Source organism: Sus scrofa, chromosome 1, assembly GCF_054392235.1.
Source record: "Sus scrofa isolate SSC_HxYL_T2T_F1_AM1 chromosome 1, Sscrofa_HxYL_maternal_Yorkshire_Landrace_v2.0, whole genome shotgun sequence".
Taxonomy (NCBI): Eukaryota; Metazoa; Chordata; class Mammalia; order Artiodactyla; family Suidae; genus Sus; species Sus scrofa.
The window spans coordinates 280,917,657-280,936,401 of record NC_139383.1 but is presented as its reverse complement, the minus strand read 5'-3'; the positions used below and the strand labels follow the sequence as shown (position 1 = coordinate 280,936,401).

The 18,745-nt window shown below is 50.0% G+C and overlaps 1 protein-coding gene across 29 annotated transcripts in view; it reads right to left on the bottom strand.

The window, feature by feature from the left end:
* The window catches only part of RALGPS1 (Ral GEF with PH domain and SH3 binding motif 1), a 334,371-nt gene that overhangs the window by 275,186 nt on the left and 40,440 nt on the right, over positions 1 to 18,745 (bottom strand). For 9 of the 29 annotated variants that reach the window (XR_002337608.2, XM_021069008.2, XM_084996176.1 and 6 more), the window contains exon 1: positions 14,762 to 14,988. The exons of 2 other annotated variants lie outside the window; for them this stretch is intronic. The gene's annotated coding sequence lies outside the window, so the exon portion shown is untranslated. Of the gene's footprint in view, positions 1 to 13,196; positions 14,302 to 14,689; positions 14,989 to 18,745 lie in introns of those variants that run through there. 18 more of the 29 variants (XR_014827323.1, XM_021069050.2, XM_084996186.1 and 15 more) reach the window with 4 other exon arrangements.

Here is an 18,745-nt window from a genome sequence, read left to right as displayed (position 1 = left end):
ATGTGATAATGTCTCCCTCAGGGACAAAGCGCAGGCTTGCCTATTGCCTGCCACAGAGGTTCCCCAGGCCCGTGTTTCTCAGCTATGACACAAGGCACAGCATCCATCTGGCCCACAGTGTCACCTCCATGGGACTTAGGGGAAGGGAAACTGACACGCACTGATGCTTACACTCGTAATAAAGTCCTTTGTCTCCAACTCTGGAGTTATACATCCAAAAAGATGGCAAGGAGACAGGAAAATTTCTCCCTCCTGCGTCCCCTGCTACCCAAATCCTGTAAACCGCCTCTCTCAGATCTTGCTACACGATTCATCTTCCATCTTTAATTCCATTTTTTGTCCTTAAACTCATTTAGAATCCACGGCAGTATGTGGTTAAACTTAATTGATTCTTTTCAGCATTGAAACCCAAATGCCCCAACAACAAAATAATCATTCCTTCCCTTGCTTCTGTATATTTCCTGATGTCTCATACATCAAGCTCCTGTGGAAGTTAGCAATGAAGTGACTTCTTTTCCGTTCATTTATTTTCCTGCTTTTACCCAAGCACCATGAGATTTATGAATTGCTATCATATAATGTTTTGAAGGCTCAACCATTTTTAGACCATGTAACATTGGAATAATCTCAATGACTCAGAGGCTCCACGTGTGTTAAATGCCAATAACTGTGAGGCTGGTCCCCAACATCCATCCTTCCCTTCTTCTTCAGTAATAGAACTTCTGGTTTGTAGGTGACAGTTTCCCTGAATATATATTACACTTCCCAGCTTCCCTTACTGCCAGATGTGGCCATACGACCAAGCGTCATGCACAATTTCTGAAAAGCGGCCTTGAGGGCTGGAATGTAGATGCAAGAGCTAGAGCTCCAGCGGCCATTTCAGGCCATGAAGTGACCTAGGTCTGGGAAGCCATTCCCAAGATGACCTCATGATGGAACAACAAGACAGAAGGAACCGGGTCTCTGACCATGTAGGCTCAAAACTCTGAATTGATTACCCTCCTGATTTCTCACACATAAGGCAGAAACTTCTATCTTATTTATGTCTTCATTACTTTTGAGTCTTCTGTCATGTATACCTCAACCTACAGAAGTGGCTCTCTCATAAAGCAAATGATAAAAGGTTACATGAGAATATGTATCACCATAGATACGCACTTTTATATCCTCCCAAGAGTCAAGCACTGCTTTTACGAAGAGCAGGCAACTCAAACACTTGTTGAAATGAATAGAATCAGGAAGAATGAGGCCATTTCACTGCCTTAATTTTTTTGCTTTTTTTAACTAATTTATTTTTCCAGATAAAGATCACTATTTTATCAGGTTTTATAAAATATATAATTGGAATTGCATTAAATCGTTACCAACATTTGGGGATGTAGTATTGTCACTATTGCTATGTTTATAGAGTCCCCTGGAAAGAGCCAGAAATTGACTGACTGACTGACTGACTTTCATCCTATCAATTCAAAACACATTCAGTAAGAGGCTATTCTGTAATAAGTCCAGTCATAAAAATGAGACTTTGGGATTGCCAAAGAGACATCAGGTAAATAATCTCTAAGGCCACGTCCGCCAGTGCCCACCAAATCCTGAAGGAGACGGAAGAGGCGGTGATAATCTCTATCATCACTCAAGACTAAGGCTGACGTGCTGCGCTGTCTTACCACCTCCAGCTGTTGACCCAGAATCCTCTTGCTTCTCCTCTTCACAGCCAGTAAAACTCCCTTAACCAAGGTTCCTGGGCCTGGTGCTTTTTCACCTTCTCTCAGGTAAACCCTCCTGTGACTCTCCATCGTCATGCTTTTCCTCTCCGCGTTCCCACCAGTATGGTGCCACTCACACGCCCAACACTGTTATGGCTGAAACGCTTTATTTCATACACTTGCTGTACTGGTGAGGTTTAATCCGGTGGAGACACCTGCCGAGGGACTCAGGCGATGATGGCGATACCACCATCATCACTGCTATTACTGTCGTTTATTGAACCAATACTCTGTGACAGGTACTTTGCTGAGCACCTTACCCATAGTAATATACCACTTAGTCCTGACAATAATTCCCTAAGGTGGGTATTGTTATCATACCCATTTAAAGTGAGAAAACTGAGGCCCAAAGAGTTTGGATAACTTATCCAAAGACACACATTTATAAGAGTATCCTACCTGGCTACAGCAGTGAGTCCTTGGGCAGAGGCGGGATCTGAACTCAGCTCAGTCTGCCCCCGACTCTCAACCACTTCTCTATGTTCCATCCCACAAGAGCTGAACATGTTATGTTCTGTATAAGTACATGCACTCCTGTCTGTCTGTCTGTTTTCTCCTCTTTGCCTAAGCACTGGGGTTTCCCAACTCAGCGAATGTTAATCTCTCTTCTTTTTCCTTTCCTGGCGGGTGAAAGGCTTCACACCAGGGTGGTTGGCCCTGGGATCAAGGAAGCTGCTTCCCTCGAGTTACCCCTGATCCTGTCTCACTGCTCCTCTGCTGTGGCTTTCAGCACCAGGGTCAGTGGCAAGCAGGTCTCAGCCTCCACGCTACACTCCTAGGTCTTTGGGTTCAGGGTGATACTTAGAAAACACGTTGGATCATAGATCAGTTTCCCACTGGCTCTCTCAGACTAAAGACTCTCACCAGGTTCTGTTAGCTGATCTCAGGCATCTGGTGTACCGGGTGGATAAATTTTCACTTTTGCCAATGTGGGACCCTCCTTCCACCAGCAGTCTGAGTAGATCTCAGGCACCCTAATAACCGTGTACGTCTTGGAAATTCCACAGCAGGCTTTCCCCTGCTACCCAAGCTCAAGACACATGGGGGAACCAAGGATATACTCCCAGGTCACAGGACTCCCACAGCACACTCATCCAGTATGAATGGTTTTATCATCTTCCCAGAACTTCCTCCAACAGGTCTGGCAGCTGCCTCTCCTGGGACGTAGACACGTTCCCCTTCCCACTGAAGCTGCAGACCCACCCTAAACCCCAGAATGCTGGATGGGGCCCCAACTTTCCTGCTTCAGGAGCCAGGGATTTCAGCCAAAGGACCAGCAACAGAGGCTGTGAGTGGACTGCTCTCAAAGGTTCTGAGGCTGGAGAAGACTGGCTGCAGCCAAGAGCCACCCTCAGAGGCTTGTGTACCCTGGGGTGATGGTAACTAAAACAACCTCTCTCACGTGGGAATGGCTCTGACATTAGCGAAAATAGAGCGCCCATGGGGGTGGGGCACCAGGGCACTCGCGGCTTCAGGGCAGAGGCCCTGCAGGGAGAGAGCTGGGGGTGCACCCCTCCCCACACCAGCCCCTCCCGAGGTCACTCCGTGCTCACCGACCACCCCTCTTGCTCCTTCCCAGACACTTGCACTGTGCCCCACCCCGCAGGCTGGCACCCGGCAGTCCAGCCAGGCTGCTCTGCTCCTCACACAGCCTTCCTGAGTAATCCAGCACTTCTGTCTCCTCGGGGCCCAGGCTCCCTCTCCAGACCGGTGGCACATCAGGAGCATCTGTGAAAACCCGCCCACACGCCAATGCCCATCCTCTCCCACAAACACCACAGAGGATGGCGCTGCTCCCAGGACGGAGAACCAGCGCCCTGGCGAGGACTCCCCCGGAGCTCTGGGCCAGCAGCCCGCTGCCGAGCGCTGTCCCACAGGCCCCCCACACTCAAAACGGCCAAAACCACACTCACTGCTTCCTCTGCCCCACTCAACACGCCTTCCATGTTCCTTATCCTGTGCCCGGCCCAGTGCCCCACGTCACTACAGAGAAACCCTGGGAGTGCCCGCTGTGGCTCGGCAGGTTAAGAACCCAACATAGTATCTGTGAGGATATGGGTTCGATCCCCTGACCTTATGCAGTGGGTTAAGGATCCAGCCTTGTGGACAAGCTGTCGTGTAGATCAAAGATGGGCCTCAGATCCTGTGTTGCTGTGGCTGAGGCGTAGGCTGGCAGCTGCAGGTCCGATTCAACCCCTAGTCTGGGAACTTCCATATGCCACAGATGCGGCTGTATTAAAAAAGAGAGAGACAGAGAGAAACCCTGGCACTGCCCACCCTCCCATCTGCTAAATCTGCAAGGAGAGAAGTCACTACCTCAGTTTCCCTCAAACCTGCTTTCTCCTCTCCACCCCCAAGGCCAGGTTCGGGTGCAAGAGCCCCGCATCCACCTCGCAACGCCAGTCTCCTCCCACACCATCCATCCTCCACACCACCAGGATTATAGCTGAAAGGGTTGCTCCCCTCCCATGAGTCTGGAATGTTCGCCACTGGCCACAGGATAACACGCAAACTCCTAGGCACTGCCTGCGAGTCCCTCTGGGTACTGACCCCAAGCCACCTTTCTCACCCGCCTCCCGCCAGCTCCTCCCCGGTCCCCTCACCAGGAGCTTCGCGCTCCCGCAACCCCACACAGCACACCACGTCTGAGACGCAGCACACTCGGTCCCGCTCCCGGACCCCTGTGGCTGTTTCCTCTGCCTACAGCCTAGGAAACAGAACGTCTGTCTTTGAGATCCTGTGAGTCCGACTCTGTGCCCTGCGCTTCTGTTTTCACTACTTAGCAGCCCTGACGCGGCATCATCGTCACTGGTTTACTCCCATCTGCCAGGTCAGGGGGCTCCCGAGGGCAAGGACTGCAGTGTCGGGCCCAGGTACGTGCTCAGGAAATGTTTACTTCATGAGTGAAGCTGCTAATGAGATCAAGGTGTTCTTCCACCCCCTCGAGAAGCAAAGGAAGCAACCAATCATTAAAGCAATAAAAAGAAGGCCAACTGCTATCTTTGAAACCACGGCGGGGAATGTTCCAGTAACAGATGCTTTTGGTGATAAATGGGAGTTCTGAAAAAGAACAGTTAGCAACCGTACTGTTAGGAGTTTCCAGCCCAGGTCCAGAAAGCAATGCTGTGACCCCTGAGGCGTGAGCCCTGCAGAGTCCCCCTCACGCTCAGTGCTCCAGCCACCTGGCTTTCTGTGACTTCCTCAACTCGCCATGCCCCTGCCCCTGCCCCAACTGAGGCCAGGACACATGCAGATGCCACCTCTTCACCTGGCCACCTCCAACTCATCTTTCCTCTGGGACGCTGTCCCTGACCACCTGGTCAGGTGAAACCATCCAGTGTGTGGCCTCTGAGCACCTTGTACTCCTCTTCTGCCGTCACTGTTAGTGCTGTGACTAATCTTTCACATACTTATTGGTTTTGTTCTTATTTTTACACCTACTTAACTTCGTTAAGCAAAAGGCAAGTAAAAAGACTTGTCTTTTCCCTCTACTGTGCCCCACACTCAGCACAGTCCCAGCACTCGGCAGGCCCTGAACAAGAACTGGAGAGTTGCGTGCGTGAGTGGGTAGATGATGGATGGATGGACGGACTGGCCAGCAGGTTGGTCCGAAGGCAGGAATGAAGCCGCCTTTGGCAACTGGTTCAATACTTCAATAACATCCAGCTCTCTTTACTCAACGCTCACAAAGCCATCGCAGGTCTTCAAACCAGGGCTCTCCTGCTGAAGAAAGGATACACACCCACACTTGGAAAGCAGGCGTCAGAGCAAACTGACACACTTCGCATTCGGACTTCATACCCAGTGACCTCCCTCTAATACCAGGCCACCCCGAGTATACGAGCTGTATTGACAAAAGGAGGTTCTAAGAATCTCTCAGCCCCTCTTAGGCTGAGATCACAACGAAGCTCCCTCAGATCAACACCTGTATTGTTAACAGACCACAAGAGGCGCTGCCTTCTCTCAGGCAGCCACCATCACCGAACACTGGAGCTGGGCATGAAGTCAGGTCTTAGCTCCCCTCAGTCACACCAGAGACTCAAGACAGGACCCCGAAGCTGAGGTTTTCATCAGAGATACATGCTTCTTCACAGACCTGGTTTATGAGCAACATCACGTGACCTGCAAGCAGCTGCTGAGAAACTGCAACATACAAGTGGACATCCATGGGCTTTGCGGGTGGGGAATCAGGACGAGACCCTGGCAAAGTCCCCACCTTTGTGGAGAGTGGGAAGAACGACTCAATGACCTCTCACCTTCAGAACAGACTGACACACTACATCTGATGACGCAGAGAGGCCACAATCGTGCTCACCGCCAAAGAGCCCCATGGCAGGTACACCCTGAGATAAATTAGAGACAAAGGCTAACCAAAAACAAGCATCTTTGGAAAACAGCAAAGTGGCGCAACCTATCAATCACCAAGGAACTTCTTTTTCTTTGTTTTTTGCCTCTTCTAGGGCCACCCCTGCGACACATGGAGGTTCCCAGGCTAGGGGTCGAATTGGAGCTGTAGCCGCTGGCCTACGCCAGAGCCACAGCAATGCGGGATCCGAGCTGCATCTGCGACGCAAACCACAGCTCACGGCAACGCCGGATCCTTAACCCACTGAGCAAGGCCAGGGATTGAACCCGGAACCTCATGGTTCCTAGTCGGATTCGTTAACCACTGCGCCATGACGGGAACTCCCAGTAACTTCTAATCTTATCAAAAAGCTTCCCAAAAAGAAAAGATCCTAATCTCAGTTATTGATCAATCACTGCATCCATCAATCTGATACGTCAGGGTTTCCTGGTCCCTAGAATGAAACCAGACCTTAAATCCAACGCTTCAAATTGAACTCAAGTTCAATTACCAGGAAATTAAAACAAATAAAACCGGGAGTTCCCATCATGGCGCAGTGGTTAACGAATCCAACTAGGAACCATGAGGTTGTGGGTTCAATCCCTGGCCTTGCTCAGTGGGTTAAGGATGCGGCGTTGCCATGAGCTGTGGTGTGGGTTGCAGACGCGGCTCGGCACAGCGTTGCTGTGGCTCTGGTGTAGGCCCGAGGCTACAGCTCCGATTAGCCCCTAGCCTGGGAACCTCCATATGCCGTGGGAAGCGGCCCTAGAAAAAGGCAAAAACAAAAAAAACCAACTAAAACCAAGAGAAACTTTTGTCAGGGAATCCCTATTTCCCTATCTCACCTGACATCTTCCAGGGTGTGTCAGAAACCACCCTGCGAGGAGCCCTCAGCGTCTCCATCAGCTCCATCGTGGGCAATCTGTTTACGTTTACCCTCCCTCAGCCTCTATTGTCTCCTCTGCACACCAAGGCCTGTCCCACCTACCCTGCAAAACTGATACGAGGCTGAAAAAACAGACTCAGCAAAGTGTGGAGACATTTTATAACGAAGGGTCCTCAGACCCAACAACCGCCTCATTTTATAGATTCAAATCAGTCACTGGGCACTCCCCCTTGAGTTCCTGTGTCCAGTGAACAAACATTGGTGGACGGCCTACTACGTGCCAGACGCTCTGCCAGGCACTGGGGTCAGGGTGGTGAGCACAGCAGCCGTGGTCCATGATGCGAGGGGACTGTACACGCTGCACCAGGGGTGGAGGACGCAACCAGCAGTCACCCCGAGGGCACAGCGTTACAATCCGAGGGCCATGCAAGCAAGCTGGTCTTTTTTCTAAGAAAAACCAGAAGTCACTGAAGGGTCTTATGCAGAGGCAATGACACACTCGGTTCCTTCTGGGTGCCTTATACCAGCCCTGAGCTGGGCCTGCATATTGCGGGAAGAACAAAAGCAGACTCTGACTCTGCCAGGTCCGGTCGGGGAGTCACAGGAAGCCGTGGCTGGTCACACAGCGTTCTACGTGTTAGGACACGGTGCTGTGGAGCCCAGCGGGGGAGCAATCCTAAATGCTGGCAGACTGAGGATGCTGGAGAAAAAAAACAACACAACACAGCTACAGAAAGGGCACAAAGTCAGAAATATCTTACAATAGTGACCGTCACTAATTTCACATAACAAATTTTACTGCTACAAAAAGACACAGCAAATTCTCCTGAATGTATTCACTTTTTCCATAAATACTGAATTACTCAGAAATGTATCAAAAGCACAGATTTCCCTTGACCTACTTATCAAGCTTCTACCAGAGTGGGTGAGAATTATTGTATGCAATAAATACTGATTTAATTACACTCATTACTTTTTCTTTTGTCTCTAATAAAATGATTTTCAGAGAAACCCGTGACGGTTGAGGACAAACATTTCCATTTTCTTCTGATTACTCAAGAAAACTGTCTTAACCTTAAAATAAAATTTGGTAATAAAAATATTTAAATCCTCAAGAGGGAAAATAGGACATTGCATTAGTTCACATTAAAGACCCATCTTTTGCATGGAATCACAGAAAAACAGTGAAACAGAAAGAACTTGGAAAACCAGCCTTCAGCTCCTGGGTGGGTCTGAGACAGGGCCCACCCTCTGGGAGACTCCATGCTCCCCCTCACTGCTCTGGCGGGAGTCAAGGCTCGTGTGTGCAGGCAGACTTCTGCCTGCCACTCCGGGTGCTCCTCCTAGCCCATATCACCACCCATGTCACCAAGTACGGCTGAGCTTTAATACATTCCTTGTGCAATAACACCCAACGCCCATAAGCAATAAATGAACACTCCCCCCCAAAAAAGCATTCTGAAGGCCCTCTCACAATGGGCTAAGAGAACGTGACTCTGGTTCCTGTCGACTGGTACCTGTGATGGTCAAGCACTATGCTAAGCCCTGCTCCTTGCCATCTCCTTGAAGTCCCGTAAGAGCCAGGCGGAGGCAGTACCATCGCACTTCCTGTACTGATGAGGAACCGGAGGAGTGGCCACCTGCCCGAAACCACGGCTTGTGAGAGGTGGGGTCGGGACCCAAACCTGCAGGGCCTGACTCCAGAGTCTGCTGTTAGTGCCACCCTATCTGCCTCTCTGATGCTCAGGAGAGAAGTCTCCAAAGAACACGATGGATCTGAAAGTACTGCAGAAACACTGGGGAAGGATTTGCCTCTCCGGGTTTTCAGGGTCTCTGCTCTCCTCAGTAAGTGCAGGATAGACGAGCCCTGACTCATGCCTCCCTTCGGGGAAAAGCCGTGGAACTGACGGGTGCAGGTGGTCACGGTGGTTCTGGCTGTGAGAAGAGCTCGTGCAAGAAAGGGGGGAGGGGACACCTGTGGGCCCGGAAGGACAGTCCTGAGGACTTGACTTCGGAGCTGGCTTCCCAGACACCTCGGTCATCACCTTCACCACCAACGAGGACCATCGTCACGACACTAGAACATGGAGGAAACAGCCAAGCAGGTGCTTGCTGGTGCTCCCCAGCAGGGAGGAGAGCTCAAGGACAGTGAGCACTCTGCAAGCATCACCGCAAGGCAGGCACTAAACAGCCTACTAAACAGCCTACGGCACTGAATCGCCAGCAACAGCCCCCAGCAGAGTAACCCTGCTATGCCCATTTTACAAATCAGTTAACTGAGACCCAGAGAGGGTAAGACACTTGCCCAAGGGCACAGAGGTTGTGTGTGGAGGAGCCAGGACTGGAACCCATGTCTCCCCGGCTTGGCCACATCACTCGCTGTCCTCTGTCACCTTCTGTTTGCGTGTGACTCTTCCACCCACCATCAGCTCCCCAAGGACAGGACAGAGCTCCTTCATTCCATGTGCCCAGGACCCAGCACAGAGTTTAGCCCAGAGCAGAAGCTCAGCAAGGTCAGTGGATGAATGCCCACGGGAAGGAAGGGAAGCCTCCTCTTTTTAAGAAAGTGGCCCCAAGTCAGCCATCCAATGAGACACCAACATCAAATGCTATCACTGACATGTGGAATCTGAAAAAAGGACAGACTGAACTTCTTTGCAGAGCAGAGTCTGACTCACAGACATTGAAAAACTTTTGGTCTCCAGAGGAGACAGTTTGGGGGGTGGGGAGGATGTGCTTGGGTTATGGGATGGAAATCCTATGAAACTGGATTGTGATGATCATTACACAACTACAGATATTCAGATTCATTGAATAGTAAAAGTAAAAAAAAATATTTAAAAAAAAAATAAGAAAGTGGCCCCAGAAATGCCCCTTGCATAAGCCAACCCGACAAACTGTCCCCCATCCCTGATCAGAATCTACAGACCACCCACTCAGCTTTCTGAGGCCTACTCCCCCACAAGCCCACCTCAAGGGAAGGGTCCGCAGCCACACTTCTGCGGAAAGGAGAGGTTTCAACAAGCATGGGACGTTCATCTTCAGACTCGTCCTTCTTTCTGTTTCCCCAGCTTGTCCTGGAGCATCTGGAGCAAACACTTCTTTGTGTCTCCCATCCTGGAGACTTCATAGGACAAGTATCACCAGCCAGACCTGAAGCCTACGGCTCATACACGGCCTGGCATACGTGTGTCTCAGTCTGCACTCGGATACTTGGGGAATGAAGTAACAGAGCCCAGTGTCTGGGTTTCGCCAGAGATCTGAGGACCTATCAGTAAGAGTTTGCCAACGTTTGGTACTATGACTTGTCTGAGTAGAAGTCCATCGCAATGTCCACCAAGAGCCTCCTCTAGAGACTCAGAAGCAAAGACAGCGGGAGACTTTCCCTGTGCAGGGAGGAGATAGAGGCATAGAACAATGCATGCAACAGGGAGGTGCCTGCTCCGACCAAGGGATGCACATGCTAAAAGTCAAGAGAGCACAGATTGGAGGGGTCGCTTGCAGAAGAACAGACTAGGTTTCACAAAAGAGGGAAAAGTTGAACTGGGAGGCCGTTAAATCACCAAAGGAGAAGTCCTTGCCTCTAGCCTCCACAACCAGCTACTGCTCTCCTCCCCACCACCGGCCCTGTTCTGCAATCAGTGACTTGAATGCCTGTCTCCATGCACCTCGAGGGCAAGGACTTTGGGCTTACCCTCAACTGCCCAGTAACTATCTGACAGCAGAGAATGAAAGAGTCTACTTGAGATTATAATAACACAACAGCCACCCCATCTGAGCATCTACTAGGACCGATTACTGTAAGTACTTTGCATCTATGATCTTATTTCTTCTACACAAAACCCCCAAAAGGCAGATCCTATTATCATTATCCATTTTACAGATAAGGAAACTGAAACCCAGGAAGATTAGGTAAACCGCCCCAAGTCATACAGCCATTAAGTGACAGTGCTGGACTTTGAATCAGGGGCTGAAGGGAAATCAGTTTTCAATTACTAGTGAACAAATCTCTTTTCCTTTCTCTTTGTCGTCTGCCTTGTTGCCCTTTAGTCTTTTGTTCTCTGGAACCAAAGCCATTTCTTTCCTAGAGGAAAACAAGGGCTGTCTCTTGTTAAGTCTTCTCAACAGGGACTGGTAACCATTACTGAGTAAACACCATGGGGGTGGGGGAGAGTGGACACACAAAATAGCGCTTAAAATGTTAGTCAAAAACATGTATTAAGGAGGCACTGTATGTGCCAACTGGAACATTCCCCAATGTTGGAACAATTTCCAAAGTAGATCTTGTAAATAAGTGAAGGACAAGAATATGTATAGGATGCTATTCCTTGTGTAAGAGAAAGAATATATAAGAAACAAGAAAACAGTAATAGTGGTTGCCCCCAGGGAGAAAACTGGGAACTGGCAGCTTGAGGCAAGAAAGACATTTACTTTACAATTTATCCCCCCCACCCCCCGAACTACTTGCCTTTAAAAAATCCATGTATTTTTTTTTTTTTGGCTTTTTAAAAAAATAAAATAAAAACACCATTTAAAGAAACCACTTACTGCCAAGCCTTTCCCAAATGCTCACATACATATGACTGCAATCATGAAAAAAATCTGTATGTTTATGAGAAACTAGGTGAACTTAATTTATGGTGAAGTAGGACCGTGGGACAACTTTTGTCTCTCTTATTGAGATTCACTAACGTCACTATGATGTGCTGCAGCATTTTTTCCCTGCAATAAATAAGATTCACTTTGAAGGTACAGATACAACATACGTATCAGCAGCAGGGACACTTTGCCACACCTTCTTCTTAAAGTCCTTCATCTGTCCCTTAGACAAGTATTTAATGAACACCTACTATGTGCCAGGCAAAGAGCTCAACAGGTACTTTAAAAAGAAGAACGAAAAAAACAGATCATTAGTTTCCTCCCTCCTATGTTTTGGGAAAACGTAACGGCACGCTAATCAGAATGTCAGAGCTAGGATTACTCTTTTTTTTGGGGGGGGGTCTTTTTTAGGGCCACACTCACGGCATATGGAGGTTCCCAGGGTAGGGGTCAAACCGGAGTCACAGCTGCTGGCCTAGACCACAGCTCACAGCAATGCCAGATCCTTAACCCACTGAGCAAGGCCAAGAACTGAACCTGCGCCCTCATGGATGCTAGTCAGATTTGTTTCCACTGAGCCACCACGGGAACTCCCTAGGATCACTCTTGATGTCCACGTATTCTAATACCATCCTCACTCCACTAAGAAAACCGAGGCCTGGACGGGGATGGGCTCTGATGGAGGTTACATGAAAAGCAAAGGCCTCAAAATCACCAGTCCTGCTCTCCTTACACGCGCCATGCTGTTTTGCTGAGTTGAAAGACTCAGTCAGAGAGGGGCAGAAGCAGATCCTAACACGGACAGCCTAATACAGCTGGTGCTTTCACTTATCCTGTTGCATTTATTCTTTGTAACAGCCTCTCAAGGTGGACAAGATCATCCTTGTTTTACAAATAAGGAGACCAAAGCTCTGAGAAGCTAAGAAACTGGTGTGTGAGGCTTCAAAAGCAGACGTATCTGACTTCCAAGCCAGAGCTCTCACTCTCCATGCTGAAAAGGAAAATCAATTTTAAAAGGTATACTGGAGCCGTAACACAGAAAGCCCTGGATGCAATATTTGCCATTAGCAAAGTTTCTCTCTCAAGCCTGGATGTTGTCGCTCCGATAACACCAATCAAAAAAGTCCATCCCTTCATTACCCAACACATTTTCTAGCTCTTGTGAACCACCAAGTTTGGGCTTTCCTTTTAACCCACAGAGCAGGAGGCTTATCGATGAGAGCCATTTACATAGTTTCTTCGGGGACAGAATGGGACAATTCCCCCGTGCTGCTTTTAGAGCCTCTGGGTGCCTGCCACAAAACACAGGCCCCAGGAAGAATCCGCCCCGGAGATGCCACCCCGATAATGCCACTGGGCCACTGCCACACCATGCAGTAGCGAGAGAGGCCAGCAGTGTGGAGGTTGGTCCCCCAAAGCTTCTAAAGTGAAGAAAATGCAGGCCCGTTAAGGAGAAGCCTCCTCCTGCCTTCTGTTCTGTCCATGCAACACAGGCAGGAGGAACGGGTGACACAGCTAGTGAGCAGAGGTACTGCACAATCAAAGGTCACACACATGGATATGGGACACTTCCAAACAGGAGGGAGCCCCACCATCTCACCTTCTTCTCTCTGCCCCGTAGGAACCTAAAGAAGTTCTGGCATTCCCCTCTCTGGGTGTCTTCCTTTGGGAACGTGGTAAAATCTGTGTTCATACTTGGGCGGGGAGGGGAAATTCCATAAGGCTCAAGTCTAAGCTTCATGCTCCAGTTCAGAGTCCTCCCTGGGGTTGGGGTCTAAAGGTCAGCAAACAATGAAATGTTCCTGTGCTTTTCATCTGCCATTGCTCCCTGCCACCGCTCCCTCCGTGACCTCACCGGAAGAGCAGTCATCGTGACAGAAGTGCGTCCCACCACAAACCTTACCCCAACCTTGAGCCAGAAAATGGTCTACCAATAAGAAATCCGCTCCTCTTTAGACCCTCAGTCTCCAAACACACCTGCCCATCCGCACAGAAGCCAGAAACTCATAACTTTACCCAATGGTGTGCTCAGTAAGCAGTGCTCCATCCTCTCCTCACAAGGCCCCCGAGAGGCACACAAGGCAGGGACCATGGTGCTCACTTTACAAGGGAAGAAACAAAGCTCAGAGAAGTGCAAGACTGTCTTCGGTAACAAACAGAGGCAAATGCTTCTTCACCCTCTTTCCTGTTCTTCCCGCTCACCAGGCTGCCATTTCAGTCTTTTGGAGACTACTCCTGTTAAGATTTGCAGCAGCATCTGGTACCAGGAGCCAGCAACTTAAAGCCCTTCAAGCTTCACACTAACTACTCCTGAAGCACACACCGCTGATGTAATGAAAGCCAACCGCGCCCCCGCCCCAATCTAGGCCTACCCCCACCCCCACCCCACCCCCAGCCCAAAGACTGAAAACAGGTGCGCCGCCCTTAAGGACACAGCGTGGCAAAGAGGAAGCCGCCGGTCTAGTAGCCAGGGCAGCTGAGACCCAAGTCCGGCTCAGGAGAGGCACGGGCAGGCCGAGCTGGCCCTTCTGGCCCACCTGCAGCCCTCGAAGCCTCCAGAATCCTGGGAGAACCCAAAGCGCCTGCTCCCGCTCAAACTCCCGGGACAGCGGAGAGGGCGGCATTCCCTTCACCCGCGACCACTTACCCTTTGCCGGCTCCTCACCTGGGGCCCGGCTTCCGGACCTGCAACCACTCGGAGCCCCGCCCCCGGACCCTGCAGGTCTCCCTAGCCCCGCCCCTTGCACCTGTGCTGTCCTCAGGCGCGGCCCTCTCCAGCGGCTTTGGCCTCACCTCGCAGGCCCCGCCCCCTGGCCAACCTGTGGTCCCACCTGGCCCCGCCCCCACACCTGCAGCCCCTCGGCCCCTCCCAACTGCCTTCTCCAGGCCCGCCCCCCCACACCTGAGGCCTTTCCTCACCTTCGCCCCCACACTCGCTGTCCTCCTTACCAAAACCCCCACCCTCACCACGCACCGAAAGCCCCCGGCCCAGTGCCGGTGCCCGCAGATCTGCCAGACACAACCCCCCGGCCCCGCCTCCCTCCCGAGGCCCCTCCCCGCCCCAGAGGCCCGTCGGGGTCCCGCCCCCCGCACCTGCAGCTCCCTCTGGCTCGGCCCTCAGGGCCCGGCCCCGCCCCGCCCCGCCCCGCCGGCCGCTCTTCTCACCGCCCGCTTTCGCCGCCGCCGCAGTCCCGGCCGGTCACCTTGACGCGGGCCGCAGTGGCTGCCGCCGCCTCCTCATGACCCTGGGAGCGGCTCAGGCGGCAGCGATGCCTTCGCTAGGAAGCCGGGGCCGGGCCGAGCCGGGCCAGGGACGGGCCGGGCGCAGCGGGAGCGCGGGCCGACGCGGGAGCGGAGCCGGTGCCCAGCCGCAGTAGGAACCGTCCGCACCTGGGTTTGAGCGGCGGGCCGCCCCGCCAATAGGCGCGCGTCACCAGACCAGACCCCCCCAACCAGCTCGTCGCAGAGGCGGGGACACGCAAATCAGCCGGCTAGAGCGAGCCAGTGCGCAGCCGCTGCAACCCAGGTCCTCCCGGGCCTCGGCCTCAGCTACAGCCCTCAGACGAGATCTGCGCCTGCAGGGATGCTCCGCTGCCTTCACAACCGCCTCAGCGCCGCGTCACGCCCATCCCCTTCCTAGAAATAGCAGTGCATCTTATCCCCAAACATCCTTCCAGGCCTCATACATTTTCCCCTTGAAACCCCTACCTAGGATTTATTTGTTTTCAGCAACAACAACAAAATGGTTTCGTGAGAAACATCACCTTAATGCCCAATCTTTACAACTAGGAGGTAGGCACAGAACACAGAACGTCAGAGCCAGAAGAAACCTCCAAGAGCCTCGGATGCAACCCATTTATTTGACAGCTGGGCAAAATTAGGCCCCTCGAGGTGAAGGGACTTGCCCAAGATAACACAAATGGAAAGCTGGGAAATGAGGTTGTCCCTTGTCGCTCTGCTTCCAGATCCTTTACTCTGTGCTGCGCACGACGAAGTGAGCAGGAAAGTTAAGTCATTTGATTAAAGTCTCAGAGATAATAAGTTGCAAAGACAGTGTAAGCCAGTTCTGTGAAGCCCTGTAAATTAGAACCACAGAAAATCTCCCTTCTCCTCCCACAGAAAGGAGGCCTTATGTCCTGTGTTATTCTAAATGATTCTTAGACACACAGAGAAGTAGAACGTCATTTCAACAATTTTCAAATTCATTTTGCAGTAACATCAGGGTATGAAAAGATTTGGCTACTTATGGAAGAAAAAGAGAAACAAATGAAAAGAAATAGACCCAGTGGAAATTAAACCATTTTTAAGTCTTCAGGGATCTTTGAGAGAAATTTCTGCCATGTTGCATTAAAAAACAAATAATCATCAAAGAAAACACTTAGCTATTTAAAGAGAACAAGAGGGAAGTTCCCATTGGGCCCGTCGCAAACAAATCTGACTAGGAACCATGAGGTTGCAGGTTCGTTCCCTGGCTTCGCTCGGTGGGTGAAGGATCTGGATCTGGTGTTGCTGTGAGCTGTGTGGTGTAGGTCGCAGACGCGGCTCAGATCTGGCCATTGCTGCGCCTTTGGCATAGGCCAGCAGCTACAGCTCTGATTAGACCCCTAGCCTGGGAACCTCCATAAGCTGCGGGTGAGGCCCTAAAAGGACAAAAAGACCAAAAAAAAAAAAAAAGAGAGAGAGAGAGAGAGAAAGAACAAGAGGCAATGTGATGCAATGGCTTATTCTGCTCAGAGCCTTTTTTTTTTTTTTTTTTTTTTTTTTTGTCTTTTTGTCTCTTTTTTTGTTGTTGTTGTTGTTGTTGCTATTTCTTGGGCCGCTCCCACGGCATATGGAGGTTCCCAGGCTAGGGGTTGAATCGTAGCCACCGGCCTACGCCAGAGCCACAGCAACACGGGATCCGAGCCGTGTCTGCAGCCTACACCACAGCTCACGGCAATGCCGGATCGTTAACCCACTGAGCAAGGGCGGGGACCGAACCCGCAACCTCATGGTTCCTAGTCGGATTCGTTAACCACTGCGCCACGACGGGAACTCCCTGCTCAGAGCCTTTGGATTCAGAAATGCAGAGTGGGGATTGAGTGCAAAAGCTGGGAACTTTTGACTGCCTGACTCCAAACTCTGGTCCTGCCACCAGCAAGCTATGTGCAGGTGAGCAAGTTACTCAATGTCTGTGGGCCTCAGTTTCTTTTCCTTCATTTTCTTCTCTGCACCTGCAGAGAAGTTCCTGGGCCAGGCATCAAATCTGAGCCACAGCTATGGCAATGCCAGATCTTTAACCAACTACACCACAGCAGGAATTCACCCAATTTCTTTATTAAAAAATAAATATGCTGAAAATAGCATCTCTTCAGAAGAACTGCTGGGAGGATTAAATGATATGACACATGGAAGAAAGAATGGCTAGTACCTAACAGAAGCTCAATAAATAAACATTAGCGTTTTTTTTTTGTTTGTTTGTTTTGCTTTTTAGGGCCACACCCACAGCGTATGGAAATTCCCAGGCTAGGGGTCAAATCAGAGCTACAGCTGCCAGCCTATATACCACAGCCACAGCAATGTGGGATCCAAGCCACATCTGCAACCTACACCACAGCTCACAGCAATACCAGATCCCCAACCCACTGAGTAAGGCCGGGGATCGAACCTGCATCCTCATGGATACTGGTCAGATTCTGGAGTTCCCGTTGTGGCACAGTGGTTAACGAATCCGACTAGGAACCATGAGGTTGTGGGTTCGGTCCCTGCCCTTGCTCAGTGGGTTAACGATCCGGCATTGCCATGAGCTGTGGTGTAGGTTGCAGACGCGGCTCGGATCCCGCGTTGCTGTGGCTCTGGCGTAGGCCAGTGGCTACAGCTCCGATTCGACCCCTAGCCTGGGAACCTCCATATGCCACGGGAGTGGCCCAAAGAAATAGCAAAAAGACAAAAAAAAAAAAAAAAAAAAAAAAAAAGATTCATTTCCACTGCACCACAATGGGAACTCCAACATTAGCTATTGTTATTTCTACCTGTGTGCCTTAGGGCAAGCATGGAAGTTCAGTACAGTGCTTGTAATATGTGCATGCTAAATAGCATCTCTTATTTTTATTATTTTTAAATTTTTTAATATTGTTGATTACAGTGTTCTGTCAACTTCTGTTGTACAGCAACATGACCCAGTTATGCATTTATATACATTTTTTTTCACATTACCCATCAGGTTCCATCACAAGTGATTAGATCTAGTTCCCTGTGCTATATAACAGGATCTCGTTGCTTATCCATTCCATATGCACTAGTTTCCATCTACTAACCCCAAACTCCCAGTTGCTCCCACTCCCTCCTACTCCTTCCCCCACCCTCTTGGCAGCAACAAGTCTGTTCTCTGTGTCCATGAGTTTGTTTATTTTCTGTAGGCAGGTTCATTTGTGCCATATATTAGATTCCAGATATAAGTGATATCATATGGTATTTGTCTTTCTCCTTCTGACTTACTTCACTCAGTATGAGAGTCTCTAGTTCCATCCATGTTGCTGCAAATGGCATTATTTTGTTCTTTTTTATGGCCGAATTGTATTCCATTTTGTATATATACCACATCTTCTTAATCCATCCCTCTGTCATTGGACATTTAGGTTGTTTCCATGTCTTGGCTACTGTGAACAGTGCTGCATTGAACATAGGAGTGCATGTATCTTTTTCAATGAAAGCTTTGTCTGAATATATGCCCAGGAGTGGGATTGCTAAATCATATGGTAGTTCTATATTGAGTTTTCTGAAGTACCTCCATACTGTTTTCCACATTCTCACCGACTGTGTGGGAGGGTTTCCTTGTCTCCACACCTTCCCCAGCATTTATTTGTAGATTTACTAATGATGGCCATTCTGACCCATGTTAGGTGGTACCTCATTGTAGTTTTGATTTGCATTTCTCTGATAATTAGTGATGTTGAGCATTTCTTCATGTGCCCGTTGACCATCCATATGTCTTCTTTGGAAAAATGTCTGTTTACGTCTTCTGCCCATTTTTCAACTGGGTTGTTCAGGTTTTTGCTGTTCAGTTGTATGAGTTGTTCATATATTTTAGAGATTAAGCCCTTGTCAGCTGCATCATTTGAAACTATTTTCTCCCACTCCGTAGGTTGTCTTTTTTTTTTTTTATGATTT